General features: G+C 36.8%; 1 protein-coding gene and 1 non-coding gene across 3 annotated transcripts in view; one reads left to right on the top strand and one right to left on the bottom strand.

Moving 5' to 3' along the window:
- The window catches only part of DISP1 (dispatched RND transporter family member 1), a 163,791-nt gene that overhangs the window by 89,736 nt on the left and 58,703 nt on the right, over nucleotides 1-15,352 (bottom strand). The gene's annotated exons all lie outside the window — the stretch shown is intronic.
- On the top strand, nucleotides 1,787-1,890 carry LOC119470888. The gene has a single exon (XR_005199853.1). It is a non-coding gene; the product is annotated as a small nucleolar RNA U13 (small nucleolar RNA).

The following is a 15,352-nucleotide window of genomic DNA, read 5'->3' as shown; positions in this document are numbered from 1 at the left end:
GCCTCCTGAGCTGGGATTACAGGCACGTGCCATCACACCCGGCTAATTTTTGTATTTTTAGTAGAGACGGGAGTTTCGCCATGCTGGCCAGCCTGGTCTTGAACTCCTGACCTCAAGTGATCTTCCCGCCTCGGCCTCCCAAAGTGCTGAGATTACAGGTGTGAGCCACTGTGCCTGGCCTGCTACTTTTTTTAAAGACATAAAGGTAAGTAGTAAAAGCAGAGAGTAAAGAGAAAAAGGAAGTCCATCACAGATAACATCTTATTGCTAAGCTAATAGAATTATTACAAGGGAAAAATAGCTCAAGTAATTTAGATATTTTATGATTCAACTTCTTTTTCAAATAAACTCTAACTTGGAAGTTCATATTCTAGATCATTTGGGTCTAATAGTAACATCTCTATATTGATACATACAAGCTAGCATTCTGATATAAAAGCTAACAGTCTTATCTATAAAAATAAAACTTTATTTGCTTAATTTATAAATATTCTATAAAATAATTCAGTCTTAATATCATATTTCATTTCTATCGTATCGGTAAATCTTAAAAGAGAATACAAGCAACTACCAAGAGTGCCAAGAAGGCGGGTACAGGCCGTACTTCTCACATCAAATAAAGCTGATTTACTAAGTTCCAGTCACTACTGTTTCACTCTAGCCCAAAACTTTAAAGTATAATTAGAAGTTTTTTCAAGTACACATTTCTTGATTTTGTTTCCATGTTAGCATTTCTGCTGTAAATGCCTAGTCATACAGGTTGAGTGCAAATTGTCTCATATCCAAGATCACATCACTGCTTTTGGCAACCATTCCTCATTCTTGCTCCCAAGACATCACACATCAATACTCAGACATGAAAGCACATCCCTATCACTCTGCCATTTTTCTAGCTCACATTCTTTAGTGAAACCTCAAATAACCAAATAAGTTCAACAAAAGTTTACTTAAACTTAAGAATATACTATGATTTGCTTTATTATTCTGCTGGCTAATTCGGCCTGACAATAAACTAAAGTTAAAAAGAAACACTTTGATTAATCCATGAGTCAATCCTCTATAATTAACCTTTAAGAAACCCATTTAAGAAAAAGATTTCGACAAATAAGGAAACCAAGGCAAACAGAAACAGAGGAGAAAAGAATGAAGAAAGGAAGTAATAGAAGGCAGACAGTAAAGGAAATGTGGGAAAAGGAAAACAGCCACAAGCTGATATCAAGTATCAAGGTGATAAATGTATGACATACACATCGAATAATGGGGAAGAACACAAGCAAAGCAGAAACTAAGGCAATCTGAGGGAAAAGTAGGAAACTGAGGACAGAGGACAAAATGCAACGCTGAAAACAGGTAAGTCAGAAGAAAAAGTAGGTGATTTATGCTGCAAAGTAATCTGGCTTCTAAAACAATTTATTGAGAGAAAAATACATAAATGGAGCAAATTTCTACTCGATGCAAACCTACAGATTAATTGCAAAGATATGAGGCTATGATTAAGCCCTCTTGCCAGCAGTGGTTCTTCTTTAAGCTGCAACTTACTTTTTTTCTTATAACCTCAAAACATTCATTATAATTCTGGACACACAGCAACTCGGTTAAAGCACATTAGTAAGAGCTTATGAAAAATAAAGTACTTCTGGGAATTCCAGAGACAAGAGTCAGATTCCTTTGGCCCATGGTCAAAGATCACATGAGTGCTGGCTGCTGCGACCACATACTCAATTCCTTGCCATTCTTTAAGTTAGCATCCACCATCTCACTCCCTCATTAAAATCATCTCTTCCTAGTCCACTTGTAGTACATAAGCAAGATGATTTGGTTTTCATGCTGGTGTGTGAAATATGCCTTCCTCAAACCTTGTTACTATGTTGGCACATTATCAGTATGACATGAAAACAAATGGATGAGGAACAGTGGCTCATGCCAATAACCCTAGTGCTCTGGGAGGCCGAGGCAGGAGGATCACTTGACGCCAGGAGTTGGAAATCAGCCTTGGAAGCACAGCAAGACCCTGTCTCTACAAAAATACACACACACACACACAATTAGCTGGATGTAGTGGCATGCATTTGAAGGCTCAGCTATTTGGGAGGCTGAGGCAGGAGGATTGTTTGCATGATCCCTGGAAATTCCTGAGAGTTTGAGGCTACAGTGAGCTTTGATTGCACCACTACAATCCAGCCCGGACAAAAGAGCAAAACTCAGTTTCAAAAGAAAAAAAAATTTAAAAATTTAAAAAATAATCTCTTCCATCTATAAAAGAAAAAAAAAGAAGGGTACTAGAAGGTACCCTTCCTTTAAGAGTTCTTTAACCCTTGCTCTACACAGTTTTATACTTGAAGCAAAGTAAATCCCAACTTCTCCCAGTCTCTTTGGTGCAAAGACACCTTTGTTCCCTAGACAATACAAATTGGAAGCAGCAGCAGGCTTTGGTTTACAGAAGATTCTCTCTGGTACTATGATATCACTTACTTTATACTGTACTAATATATAATTGGCCTTCATTCAGTCTAAGGATCAACCAAGGAAGAAAGTGAAAAACAGGTTTTAACTAAAGCTGATATAACACGAAGTGATAGAGCCTTTCAAATTATCTAAGCTAATCATCAGAAAAAAAAGAAAACACAACTTGAGAATATGGCATTTTGCCAAGAAAAGAAAGCCCTGAAGACAATTACTGTGAATTTCTTAAAGATACGTATGTTGCTCATTTAAAGAAAACAAATACTAGAGCTTGCCTAGGAAAAAAGTCAGCCTAAAAGGATACCATCTCATTTATCTCAATACAGATACCCCAGTGCCTATTAGAAGGATTCCAAAAGGTTCAAAATAACCTCCCCAATCACTCTCTTACATAAACCCTGGCCAGACTACCTTCAAAATGAGTCATATACATCATTGCCTAAATGCAATTTGCTCACATTGCTCCTTTGCACTGCACAATCTCCTATGAGAGTGATAAGCTGAATCCTAGATATCTCTTCAAGGTACACCTAAATTTCCTTTCCATTGCTTAGACTACTTTGACTCAGAAGTCATTCTCTCCTTTGGTTACCTAACAACTAGGTACTACTGGATATATTGGACATTTGCAGTATCTTAAGAGCTTTTTTTTTGTAGTTAAATTAAGGCTATAATTGAACAAATTGTGTTCACACATTCTCAAAAACAAGAAATGACTACTTACACCTCTAACATTTCAATCAATTTCACTATATTTTCTAAGCTCACCATACCTTTCCTCTGGGACATTTTTTTCCTACTGAGTGCACCATTTAGTATTTCTTTTAGAAAGTTACGTGAATGGTAAATCCTCTTATGCTCTTATTCCACATATTTAAAAATGTCTTAATTTTGCCCTCATTCCATTTTTTTGTTTTGTTTTGGAGACAGGGTCTTACTCTGACCCCAGGCTGGAGTGCCATAATGTGATTCGTGACTGACTGTAGCCTTGATTTTTCAAGCTCAGGTTCTCCCACCTCAGCCTCCTGAGTAGCTGGGACTACAGGTACACACCACCATATCTGCTAATTTTCGTATTTTTTATAGAGACAGGGTTTTGCCATGTTGCCCAGGCTGGTCTTGAACTCTTGCTCTCAAGCAGTCCTTCCACCTTGGTCTCCCAAAGTGCCGGAATTACAGACATGAGCCACTGTGCCCAGCCTCATCCTTGAATAATAATAATTTGGAAAAATGACATTAGGGATGTTACAGAGCCAGGAGACAACCTGCTCAGTTTCTGGTCACTAAACTGTTTTTATCCTATTTTTGCTCCTTAGTCCACAGCTTCCAATAACACAGCCCCAGGCAGAACTGGCAGCTAACTTTTTAGTGTCTATTAACAATGATGGAAATCAGGCTGGGGAAAGGATTCTCCTGGCTTCCACTACTTCCTTCAAGAATTGAGAGCTTGGTTCTATCCCCCATCTCCTGAGAAATGGCTGAGGAGTAGTTAAGCAACTTTCCGCTTCTGAGCAGAAGCTTGGCAGGCTCAGAGTTCCAGCCAACTTATCACTTTCTATTTCTGGTCACCTCCTGGTCCTTAGAGATGCCTGTCTTGATTTTGAGGCTAGGTATGTCGTTTTAGTTTTCTCTTTTATATTCTTTTGTTGCCATGAGGGATATGGTGTTGACACAAGACCTTCATGGAGCCACCTGACTGGAACTCTCCTGTGTTTCTCCTTGGCACCAGAGTGCTCTGCATGGTGCCAACTACAGAACAGTTGATAAATGCTGATAATTAACTTTTATATGATAAGTTCAAGTAAATGTGCATATATGCAAACATGTCAATGAAAAGAGAAAAAACAAGAAAAGAGAAATAACACATTCATAAACAATCCTAGTGGCATATAGGTTTTACTCGTTTTGATTTGTAACAATCATATTGTCCATCTTATCAAAATGAATGTAATAATATCCTGGGTATTCATAATGAGCTTCAAACAGTTATAATGTTTAGAAAACCAGTGAGCTGATAGGTATAAATCACTAAACACAGTGTTGACACATCTCTTTCTGACTTCCTCTGTTCTCTACATACAATACATTATTGAATCAGAGAATTCAATACATTATTGAATTATAGAATTCTAAAAAATGTTTATCTTGAATCGAAAACTGAAATGAACATGAATCAACTTGAGTAGTTTTGACCCATGCAGCCTAAATCATCCTTAGAAGTAACCCATCCCAAGTCTTTTTTGTGAAAGTGTATATTCTAAGGAAGAATAAAGTGTATCCCAAACCACATCAGGATACAATGAACTTGAAAAGTGTAGTATATCTACATCACAAAGAGAAAAATAAATAATCTCCAGGAATTCTTTTCTTTTTTTTTAAAGTGTCAAAGACTAAAAACTAATCAGGGTATCTTCTGCAGTGATCAGGAGAATATGATCTTTGCTTCTGGAAAAGGCGTCTACTTATTTTACATCAAAATATTTATGCTATAAAGTGAATTCATTAGGTTATTGATTTCAGTTAAAATAATGTTTAAGAACATCCAGGCCAGGCACAGTGGCTCATGCCTGTAATCCCAGCACTTTGGGAGGCTGAGGCGGGCAGATCACGAGGTCAGGAGTTCAAGACCAGCCTGGCCAACATGGTGAAACCCCATCTCTACTGAAAATACAAAAATTAGCCAGGCATAGTGGCAGGTGCCTGTAGTCCCAGAGCTGAGATCGTGCCACTGTACTCTAGCCTGGGCGACAGAGCGAGACTCCATCTCAAAAATAAAGACAAGGAACATCCAACTGCCTTTGATTTAACTATAAATCTCACACAACGTGTTTTTTACAGACAGGGTCTCACTCTGTCATCTAGGCTAGAGTGCAGCGGCATGATCATAGCTCATTGTAACTTCAAACCTGTGTTCAAGTGATCCTTCCACATACAACCTCTTTGATTGATAACTTTATCTTCTAAGAGACTCAACATACCAAATAAAAGTATACTGTTCTGATTTGAGCCTTTTTTTTTTTTAATCTACTATACACAATAAATTGACTTTGTACTTTCCAGTTGCTTTTGGGTAAACTGGTAAAAATGAGTTCTTCCACCCACGAAGCTGAAAGCCTAACATTACTCCACCAAAGCACAAACATCTCTATTTTTTAAAAAACTCTGTACATCCAATGATTAATCATCCCTGCAAAGCCATACTAAATAATCAAATCTTTATTTTATTGTATTTTATTATTATTATTATTTTGAGATGGAGTCTTGCTTTGTCACCCAGGCTGGAGAGCAATGGCACAATTACAGCTTACTGCAACCCCTACCTCCCGGGTTCAAGCTATTCTCCTGCCTCAGCCTCCCAGGTAGCTGGGATTACAGGCGCGTGACACTACACTTGGCTAATTTTTGTATGTTTAGTAGAGACAGAGTTTCACCATGTTGACCAGGCTGGTTTCAAACTCCTGACCTTGTGATCTGCCCACCTTAACCTCTCAAAGTGCTAGGATTACAGGAGTGAACCACTGTGCCTGGCCATAATCAATTCTTTAAATCATTCAGTTTGCAGTTCAAAATAACCTTGGTAGTCATCTTTTCCATAGAATCTTTAATCTCACTGCTTTTACCTGCTACCTGATTTTCCTCCTCCAGCCCAGTGGTTCTTAAATGTTAGCCTAAGGATATTAGAATCCCTTGAAGGGCCCACTAAAACACAGGTTGCTGAGTCTCCCTTCTCCCCACTCATGGGGAAATTCTGATTTAGTAGTTCTGGGTTGGCCCTAGAATTTGCATTTCTAACAAGCTCCTAGATGATGCTAAAGCTGGTGGGTGTGGAACCACACTTCAAAATCTCTGCTCTAGTTTCTTTCTCCTTTTGCTGCATCCTGTTAGAGTTAATAAAACTCATTTTACTTAGACTATCATGACCTAGGGATCTCATACTAAAGCTAATACTACTGAATTTAACATGGAAGCCTCTCTGATTATTAAAGTCCTCATTTATCCTGAGCTCATCTCTTGGCCAACCTAGCAAACCCATTCACAATTCTTGCCTCCACAACAATCCTGCCTCAGTTCCCCCTCTGCTAGAAGGCTCTCCTTTTCTGCAAATCCATGGCCACTATTTTATCAGTCCCTATTTATGTACTCATTCATTCATTCATTCATTCATTCATTCAATAAATATTTATGAAGTACTTGCTATGTGTTAGTCACCATGCTAAGCAGTGTGAAAAAAGACCAAGGTCAACATCTTCCATGATTAACCTTACATCAACTCCAAACACCTCATGACTTTGTTACTCAAAGTAAATATATTGAAAAATATATTTACTTTTGTTTTGAAAGTAAATATATTCAAAAACATAATCGAATGACGAGAAATTATTTGTTAAAATGAGTTTCTGAATAAACTAAAGATAAATTATCCTTTCTAAATTTAGGTAATGTATCATATTAAGAGAGAAGCTGTCAGAAACAAACTTTAGTTTCTTTTTAACATCATGAATACTAATGTACTTGATCTAGACCCCAAGAGAGGGTTCTTGGGTCTGAGTAAGAAAGAATTAGAGGTGAATTCATAAAGTGAAAGCAATTTTATTAAGAACGCAAGTTTAGGCCGGGCGCGGTGGCTCAAGCCTGTGATCCCAGCACTGTGGGAGGCCGAGGCGGGTGGATCACGAGGTCAAGAGATCGAGACCATCCTGGTCAACATGGTGAAACCTCGTCTCTACTAAAAATACAAAAAATTAGCTGGGCATGGTGGTGCGTGCCTGTAATCCCAGCGACTCAGGAGGCTGGGGCAGGAGAATTGCCTGAACCCAGGAGGCGGAGGTTGCGGTGAGCCGAGATCGCGCCATTGCACTCCAGCCTGGGTAACAAGAGTGAAACTCCGTCTCAAAAAAAGCAAGCAAGCAAGCTTATTAAGGAATAAAAGAATGGCTACTCCACAGGCAGAGGAGCCCAGAGGGCTGCTGGTTACCCATTTTTATGGTCATTTCTTGATTATATACGAAACAAGTGGTAGATTATTCACGCCTTCCCTTTTTAGACCGTATAAGGCAACTTCCTGATGTTGCCATGGCATTCGTAAATGTCATGGTGCTGGTGCGAGTGAAGCAGTGAGGACGACCAGAGGTCACTCTCTCGCCGTCTTGGTTTGGGTGGGTATTGGCCAGCTTCTTCACTCCAGCCTGTTTTATCAGCAAGGTCTTTATGACCTGTATCTTTGCTCACCTCCTGTCTTATCCTGTGACTAAGAATGCCTCAACCTCCTGGGAATGCAGTTTGGCAGATTTTAGCCTTATTTTACCCAGCCTCTATTTAAGATGGAGTCGTTCTGGTTCAAATGTCTCTTGACAACTTTGTATCCACCCTAGAAGTTAAATAGTTTAAACAAGAAAAAAGTACCCCAAAGCACATCAACCTGTTTTTTCCAGGAGTGGAAATAAATATGCCATGAATCTGTTATATTTTCCTTCCTTGTCTTCTTATAACTTAGTATCCATTTTAGAGAGCTCTAAAAAGAGTTACGGTCTAATAAAGATGCCACTGTTCATATGTTGAATATATTTGCAGTATCTTCCTCTCAAGTTTTAAAAAGAGTAATTGCTGGTAATTAGTTGATCCTAGGTAGAGGGAAACAAAAATATTTGAGGGCAGGAAATAAGCCTTCCTTCTTGGTATTTCTGGAGTTTACCTAGCAAGTGCTCAAAAGTTAGATAAATGGATGAAACCACCCATTGCTTGTTAAATTTTTTAGATAACATATTTTTACAGATGGCACTATAGCAATACATAGTTAATGGTAACATTTTATGCACTCTTGAGTAAATCCTCAAAGTCCTATGAAAATATTTTTAAATTTGCTTTTACTCATGCTTAATTTTTAAATAATATTTATTCAAATCCTAGAACAAGTTTGAATGAAGTCATACAAGTTATCCAAGACTAATAACCTCATAGAATAAATGAAATTTATTAATGATAAAGGAAGTTTTCAGATAGACCCAATTAAGTCAATTTTATAATTTTATTAAAGTTTGACAGAAGAGTCCATGTAAGTGCAATAAAGTTTAATGGAAACTCAGTCTGGTACTAAAAAAGTAGGTATTATATGCAATGAAAGTATAAATTATAAATAACAAATAGTCATAAGAATTCTGAATTTCCTCAAAATTAGCCAACATACTTACAATCGAATTTATACATTCAGTTAAGAAGACAGCTACAGTGATGCTATACATTGTTTGTACAGTCTGCATTTGAAAAATGAATTTATTCTTCTAAGCCAAAGTTAATGGTTGTTTGAAAATGAGGCTCATTACATGATTCTGCAAATGTACTCTGTAATAACTAACATTACCACACAGCTGTATAAACATATTTACCATGACATATTCTTTTCCTCCAGGTGTATGTTTTCCATTCTGAGCATTACTAATATGCATCTGAGACTAGTCTGATTTAGAACTAACATTTAAGGGAAGAAATATTTCTTAAGAAATATTTTAACTATTTATAAAACAATATTTTAACCCCAAAACACTTAATACATCATAATCCATGCTCCACCTTGTTCTTAAATGGTTTTATGATAGTTACTTCTTTCTAATTGTAGATCTGTTAATAATAGAATCCTCACTTAAAAAGTCAATAAAATCAGTCCTGAAATAAATTATCTGATTTGTATTTACCAGCACACATATTTGCAGCATGAGCAGTTTTTATGTTTTCCTAGTAACAAATACAGTTTTTGAAAGTAAATATATACAAAAATATAATCAAATGACTAGAAATTATTTGTTAATATATGAGTCTCTGAATAAACTAAATTATCCTTTCTAAATTTATGTAAAGTATCCTATTAAGAGAGAAGCTGTCAGAAACAAACTTTAGTTTCTTTCTAACATCATGAATACTAATGTACTAAATGCTACTGAAAACGTCTATAAATATGTTCCTATATAAATAACACCTTTGGTATACGTAGTTCAGAACAAATGGCTTAGTAATGACTTATCATGATGTAACAGTGAAGACTAAATTACTACTTAAGAGCAGAGGCTTAGGAAGCTCACACAAATTTTCTATCTAACAAGTAATTCAGACAATCTTGGAGATTATCTTTTAATTCTGGGAATGTAAACTACATTAAAAGCCTCACACTGGCAGGCACTGGTTTTAAAAGATATCTAAACCTTTACATAATAGACAGGAGAATATCTTTTCAGCTTTTGTCCAATATCTATTAGCTTCAACCTTCCCGACTAGGGAAATGAATGAGAAGACTATTTTTCTTTTCCATAAAAGGAATTTGAGTTGTAGGAGTACACAATTCCTATGCTAGGTTTTATTTGATCTAAGTAAGGCTGCCACACAAACACCAAAGCAGATTAAAATAAAAATAAAATGTATTTAAGCACAAATTTGATGCTTATGCACTCTATTGCCTCCTTCTGAAGAAACACCCAAACATAAGTCTTCCAATGCACAGAAGTAGTTCTCTTCCCCAACCTCTGAGCAAACATCTCAGAAACTGGGAATGGCTTAGGTAACTCCTATATAAAGAATTTAGACTACTAATCTTTACTATACTTGAAAGGCAATGTCAAATATCTATGATACCATCTAATTTTATGTAGTGTAGATTAAGGTCACACTACATCTGAAGTTCTTAAACAGTGATCACAAAGTTAGCTTAAACAACATGAGCTCTTTACAAACAGTCTGCATAACTTTCTGTTTTCCCTCTCAACACAAAGGGAAAGAAAAAATAGGCAATTCATTATATTAAAACAGATATCCCAAGTTATCCAATATCCTAGTAAATATATTTACATTTATAAATTTAATATTTACTTTTTCTAATACTTATTGAGACATACCAAAATACCCATTTTTTTGCTCATTTTGATTCTTGTATCTCACACTTTCCTTCTGGGTTCAATTTCTTTTTAGTGAAGTATATGCTTTTATAGCATTTCCGATAAAAATCTATGAGTATTGGCCAGTGGCTCATGCTCATAATCCCTGCACTTTGAGAGGCCAAGGTGGGTGGATCACTGGAGGTCAGGAGTTCCAGACCAGACTGGCCAATATGGTGAAACCCTGTCTCTACTAAAAATACAAAAATTAGCCGGGTGTGGTGCTGGATGCCTGTAATCCCAGCTACTCAGGAGGCTAAGGCATGAGAATCACTTGAACCCAGGAGGCAGAGGTTGCACTAAGCAGAGATTATGCCATTGCACCTCAGCCGAGATCGTGCCACTGCACCCCAGCCCAGGCAACAGAGTGAGTGAAATGCTGTCTCAAAAACAATAAAAAACAAAAAAAAAATCAGTAAGTATTATACATCCTCAGTCTCAGCAGGTCCCCAAATATCTTTTTTTTTTACTCTTACTCTTAAATTATTTCCCTCAGTACTCATTCCCTCAGATATCATTCCATTGCCTTCTGTCATCTATTAGAAGTCCATTGTCAATCTTCATTTTCATTCTTGGTAGAAAAACCTCTTTTATCTCTAGTCACTGTTAATACTTTCTTTTTTTCTTTCAGATATCTATTTCCTACCTTTTCTTGTCTCCTCAAACCTGTCACAAATCCTTCATCCTCAAGTTTGGCTCATGACCTACTTCACTAAGAATACAGTAAGAATATACAAGCAATCAGAACAGAGCTTCCACAACTTATCACCATCAGAGCTATTCACCTACCAGCATCTGTTTGTAGGTTAGTTTTCTGCAATCCTGCATGTTTCTAGAGATGAACTGTCCTCACTTCTAAGAATAATCCCTCCATTTGTGTACTGTATTTCACTCCTCTCATCTACTCAAGAAGACCATCAAATAATTCTCGTTTTTCTCATTCTCCCTCTCTGTTGGATCATTCCCAATAGCATACAAATACGCTTTTATTTTTCCCATTTTAAAAATAACATAAAACAAGTAAAATGCCTTTCTCGGTCCTACAGCTCCCTAGAAATAGTAGATAGATTTCCCCACAAAGTACCTAACTTTAGCTCCTCCTCATCACTCTGTTGATCTATTAGTAATGATAACAGTTAACTTGATGGGGATCATACTTCAATCAACTGAAAACATCACTGACTTCACTACCTTCCTCTTGATCTCCCATCTCTAATTTGTTAGGTGAGCTATCAACCTGCCTCAAAAATCTGTCCTGGGTATTTTGGTTGTTGCTATTTTAATTTCAAGCCTAAGTACAGTTAAGTTTCAGTCTTTCAGACTATCCAAGTATATAGTTTACAAATTTGCTTAGGATCATTACTTTTACACATACAACTGCCTGAAAAATGCCCAGATATTCTGGCTACAATCAGAACAGCCAATCAGAAAGATGACAAACAGGCAGGAAAATAAGGGCTTGTACTTCAGGTATTCAAACAAGTATTTCAAAAATGTGCCTGCCTTAACGAGCAACATTTTAAGGGGGTAACATACACCAGCTTTCAGTTTCCAATTTCCCACTAACCTGACATCAAGAAAGAAACCTGATAACTTGGTGTCTCTGAAACTGAACCTTCAGCTTCTGTGATTATTTTTCCCCACTCAAAATCCTTTTTAGCTGGTTTTTAAAAATGTCTCACCCACATACTTTGTGTTTATGTAAAGTTGTGCATTTATCTATAAACAAACCTTCCTCAGAAATGACTGCAGTTAAACATGCCAGTGTCCAAAGAATTCTGAGAGATGCATTACATCAAACCAGAAATTCCCATAAGGAATCATTTTGAGCAACTAATCCTCTGCCTCTAGGTAAACCAGATTAATTCCAAATGATCTCTCTCGAAACTCTTAAGTAAACATGATGTTTCAAATCACTTGTAACTACTTTCAACTCTCTTTCGGCAAAGGATTTTTGTTTCTAGGCTTTCTAGGTCAAATCACTGGCCCTATGTAGGTGAAGATTGCCTCGAATTGCTCAAAGGAAATACAACATAAATGGTCTCTCAAAACAGTTCTGACATCAAAGTCTGATCTGGCTTCCTATACCTTCAGAATTGACAGGGTTAGTCTATGCAAGCTAAGGAACTTCAAAGAGCTGGTACCTAGCCAGCCACATTTGTGCTCAGTTGTCTTCTACACCAAGTTAATCCTCCTTAAGGAAGAAATGTAGGTATTCTTACCAGGGAGATCTAAACTTTATCTTCACAGAGTCAGTGGAGCTTTATCTGAAAATAAGTTTGGGGCTTTGGCTGGTTTTTGCAATGTGATTTTAAAGCACATGGTAGATGCTCAATATAAACCTTTCATGACTATAGGAATGTCTGAATCTGGACAGCATGTGAAACAAGCGCAGACTAACAGGTGTGGTAGCTGCTCCTATCACTGGTATTACTGCCTAATAAACCTCAAAACATTGCGTCTCTTGCTGTCTCTGCCATTCTCTCAGCACTCACTGTTCAGACTTTCTGTAGCCTACCTCTCTGTGCCATTAGCATCCGAAAAATGTAGAAGTATAAAAGAAATTTGTGTATGACTTCCATTATCTGAGTTGAAAAGGTGTCACTGAAAGGTCTTTTCCCTCATCTCCTTGTCTCCCCATGGCTGATATGGAGGAACTCTGAATGCTATATTATATACATCAGTTTAAGCCTATACATCTCCTTCCAAGTTGCCCTGCGAAGGACTTTTCAAGCTTATTCACATGGCAAAGCACCAGAAAATCATGATGCTCTTTATATTTAATTCTGTTATACAAATTAGGAATAATCTCAGTAGGAGAAAGTATTACTCTATGTGCATGTAAATGTATATATATGTGTATATATACATATTACATTGTATTGTTATTGATGTGTGTGTGTGTGTGTATCTAAAAACAAACACCTCAACCAAGGGAACCAAGGGCCTGTGTATTACAACAAAAGACAACCTTATAATTGCATACGATCATTTCAAGGTCTTCCATCAATAACAATATAATGTAATTGTTTGTCTTGCTATTGATGTTTACTAACAGAAAGTAACAACAGATATGAACAATGTATAAGAGAAAAACTACAATTGAGCAAATTCTATCCATCTAACTTATTTTTCAGTCAACTTGGAAAAAATTACCTTTACTGGAATTAGCAGGACAACCAAGGCAGCTTGTGGGATACCACAGTGCATAGATGCTTAATTTGAGAATCACAGCTATGACATAATCAGAAAGAATAAAAGAGAGGGGTAGCTGCATCCTAAACACAGCCCTTAAGTATTCTCCTACCAACTGTCTGTGGAGAAGCATTTTGGAGGCCATGAACAGCCATGGCAACCCCTTCTTCCCTAGCTTAGGAAGAAAGAAACTCTCCTAGACACTGCAGAGACCCTTCCAGAGGATGTGCAAGGTAAAAAATATTTTCATAACAATAAAAAGTCATTAGGTGCCTTTTTTTTCACTCTCATTCTCTCACAAGCATTCATTGGAATTTTCCACAGGCTACATTATGTATGATATTACAACAGATGGAACATAAAAGCAGATAGGAAAATCTAGCTGTCTTCCATAAATCAGACAGCAAAGAGAGCTGCAAACAATGCAAACCAATATCACTATTCTAAACTTTTTTATTTTAGAAAACAGTCATTTTTCATTAAATGTTATTTACGTTAATGTGAAATAGGTTGATTGTATTTTTAAAAATTGATAAATGTGCTTTTTAAAAATTCTGTTTTGGTTGGGTGCAGTGGCACACAGCTGTAATCCCAGCATTTTGGGAGGCTGAGGCAGGCAGACCACTTAAACTCAGGAGTTTGAGGCCAGCATGGGCAACATGGCAAAACCCTATCTCTATAAAAAATGCAAAAAATTAGCCGGATGTGGTGGCATGTGCCTGTAGTCCCAAGTACTTGGGAGGCCGAAGTTGGAGGATCACTTGAGCCCAGGAGGCAGAGGGTGCAGTGAGCTCTGATTGTGCCGCTATTCTCCAGCCTGGGTGACACAGCAAAACTCTGTCTCAAAAAAAGAAAAAATTCTATTTTAATTTCTATTATTGTAAAGATATATATATATATCTCATAAATAAAAGCTCTATGAGGCCCTCAATCAACTTTAAGAGTATATGTTAATGGTTTTCTCTACAGACCAAAAAAATTGAGAACCGCTGGCTTAGGAAGGCTGAAATTACTAGAAGACTGAAAGGATGATACTAGCAAAGCCACACGGATGTGGCATAGATGAGACTCCTGGATGTGGGCCTAGAGTGACACCTAAGCAGCCCACATTCCTGCAGTGCCTGGGTGAGTTAATCACTCATACTTAGAGCAACATTGCTATAATAATTTTTTTAAATATATTTTGAAGACCAGATCTTTTATTAATTGGAACTAGATCAATTTACTTAAAGTAATATACTAATTAATCACTTAAAGTTTGAGCTCCCTTAAATTCTGATATTGAGGGGAAGTGGGGATCTTTTGTTTCCATAGATACTTAATCCCAAATGAAGGGCCTCCAATTCAAGCTAAACTATGCTGGATAATCACAAAGCTTCTAAATATCAGATATCCTGGAAATATCCTGAAAAACACATTTTTATTTAGTCAAGGTAGAGAACTATCAACATCTGCCCTCAACATTTTTTCCCAAAAGAAAGTCATCATTTCTATGCTACATAGTAGCAGAATCTAAACTTTTGTTTTCTTTCCTTCATGAACAAAGTATTCCTGAGCACATACCCCAAATATATGTTATAGAAATGTACTTCTATATCAAAAAATTATGTAAATACAAATATACACAAAAATTAGAAAATTTAAAAGGCTAGATGGGTGAAGCAAATAAGATTTTATAATTTATTAAAGTTTCCAAAACGTTCAATAAAACATTATCTGTTAATTATTTCTGTAGTAGCATACTGAGAGCAATGTTATTACACGTTTTTTCTTTT

The sequence above is a fragment of the Cebus imitator genome, unplaced genomic scaffold, assembly GCF_001604975.1.
Source record: "Cebus imitator isolate Cc_AM_T3 unplaced genomic scaffold, Cebus_imitator-1.0 Scaffold42, whole genome shotgun sequence".
NCBI classification, from domain to species: Eukaryota; Metazoa; Chordata; class Mammalia; order Primates; family Cebidae; genus Cebus; species Cebus imitator.
The sequence above is the reverse complement of the archived record's forward strand: the minus strand, read 5'-3'. Positions and strand labels throughout refer to the sequence as shown.